A 2,230-nucleotide genomic window follows, 5' to 3' on the forward strand; every position below is an offset into this window, starting at 1 on the left:
ATAAGTTTCTGTATCCTTAAAGACTTTTTAAAGTTCTAAATATTATTAAGACTAAGCAAAAGATATGATCTCTGTATTCAAGGAGCTCAGGGTCTGGTCTAATATGCAAACAGTTACAGCGAATTCAAGTCCTGCACACAGATCATTACTGTGTAGAGCTCTCTAAGAGAGGTTAGCACAAGCTACTAGACACTGGAGGCTAGAGGAGCACAGCATGGAAGACACAGTTTCTTCTCCCCACCTGCCACTTTTTCTTGCAAGGAGGCAGAGCTTGGCTTGAGGATGGAGGATGAATCACTTTCCGTGGTTTCAAGTGTAGGAAGGAGTGCATTGCAGGAAGAACCCTCCTGTACAACCTTGACCTGCCTCAGAGTTTGAGACCTACCAAGCGCTTGTGGCAGAATGGATTTCCAGTATGGCAGGGGGTTGTTCTGTGTCAGCACATGAGCTTGGAGATGGAGAGCATTTACCAAGTGGTGAAGAGTCTCATGCGTCAGGTTACCCAGTGGTTTATGAGAAACCAATGAAGCAAGAGAATGGTATAATATGACTTTGTGCTGATAGCATCCCTCAGGGGACAGTGAGGAAAATGGTCAGAGAGGTAGAATATAGATAGAGACTGATTAGGAGCTACACTAAGGGCCTAGGTAAGAGATAACGATGGCCTGTAATAGGGCAGTGTCAGAGAGTGGGCAGTGACAAATGACAGATCTTTAGAGACAACATCCATTCTGCAAGGAGACAAATTAGGTGTGTGTGTATGTGTGTGTGTGTGTGTGTGTGTGTGTGTGTAGGGGGAGGATAGAGTTGAGAATAATTGCTGTTTTTCTGACAGGGGTAGTGAATGGGTTGGAATGGAGATTGGGAGACAGGAATTCAGAAGGAACAAATGAGTAAAATTTGCAATACACTGAGTTTGGGGAACCAGTGATACATCTGAGTTGCACAAGAGAACATGAGGGATAGGGATTTGGAGTGAGTGTGGGTAAGTGTGTTCTCTAGGCTAGAAGTAGACACAGAAGTGCAGATGCCACCTGGGTTAAGGTTCTATGACTGTTGAAGATGTCCTGGAAAGAGTGAGGGAGAGAGAAAGATAGAGGTTGGAGCTCTGAGGTAGTCTAAGGATCATGGAGAGGATTCTACGAAAGAGACTGAAGGGTGTCCAAGGGGAAGGAGGAAAATTAGGAGCGACTGGTGTCAGTCAATATCACATCTGCTAAAGAAGATCATTTCAAAAAGGAAGATAGAGTTGCTAGGTTAGAGCTAGCAGACAACTCAAGTAACACATAGTTGCCAGATAAAATATAGTAGGTCCAGTTAGACTGAATTCAGATAGAAATATATATACAAACTTATAAATATATATGTAAGTTCCTGTTTTTTAATTTGTGAAATATGAAAACCCTAGTAGAATAAAGACTAAAACATGCAAGTAGTTAAATCAGGGTTAGAGGACTGCAGGGAGCAGAAGCACAAATGGACAGGGAGAAAGGGCTTGTGAACCAACCTTTCTAGAAACCATGATGTGAAACAATAGGGGAGAGGGCAGGGTGGAGATAGGGAGGAATTTTTTAAGGGAAATAGACGCCTCATATTGTTATGTGTACCCCACTAGCCAGAAACCAAAAGAGGTTCAAGACCATGTCTTAGTTGTCTTTGTAATCAAAGCTCTGACCTCCCTTTTGTGCATCAGGAACTCAATAAATGTTTACTAAATTAAGTTCTTACTGCTTCTCAGCCTTTTGGCTAAGATCAAGTGTACTATCTAAATTAAGTTCTTAGACTGTTTCTTTCAGGCAAAATAGCAAAGAACTGAAGTAATTAAGGTGCACTGTGTAGTGCTGCTTGCCTGTAATCTTAGCGGCTCTGGAGGCTAAGGCAGGAAGAACATAAGTTCAAGACTAGCCTCAGCAACTTAGCAAGACCCTGCCTCAAAATAAAAAATAAAAAGGACTGGGGATGTGGCTCAGTGATGAAGTGCCCCCCTGGGTTCAATCCCTGAGAAGAGTGAGGGGGAGAGAAAATAAATAAATAAATAAACATTGCATTATTTTCCCTCTATTTAAAAATTATGACCCAACATATTTTGGGCAAGTATAGTTTATTTTGATCAGAATAATCTGGGAAACTGCCTCAGCTCTCTACTTTTGTTTACTAGTAATGAAAGGTCAATATCTTTCCTAGTTGCAGCAGCAACTAGGAATCTCTTTATTGCCTTGAGCTTGTCAAG

At 41.7% G+C, this 2,230-nt stretch overlaps 1 pseudogene; it reads left to right on the plus strand.

The window, feature by feature from the left end:
- The first annotated feature begins 1,726 nt into the window (after positions 1–1,726).
- On the plus strand, positions 1,727–1,893 carry LOC125613646 (annotated as a pseudogene).
- Positions 1,894–2,230: the final 337 nt, after the last annotated feature.

The sequence above is a fragment of the Marmota marmota genome, unplaced genomic scaffold (assembly GCF_001458135.2).
Source record: "Marmota marmota marmota unplaced genomic scaffold, marMar, whole genome shotgun sequence".
NCBI lineage: Eukaryota > Metazoa > Chordata > Mammalia > Rodentia > Sciuridae > Marmota > Marmota marmota.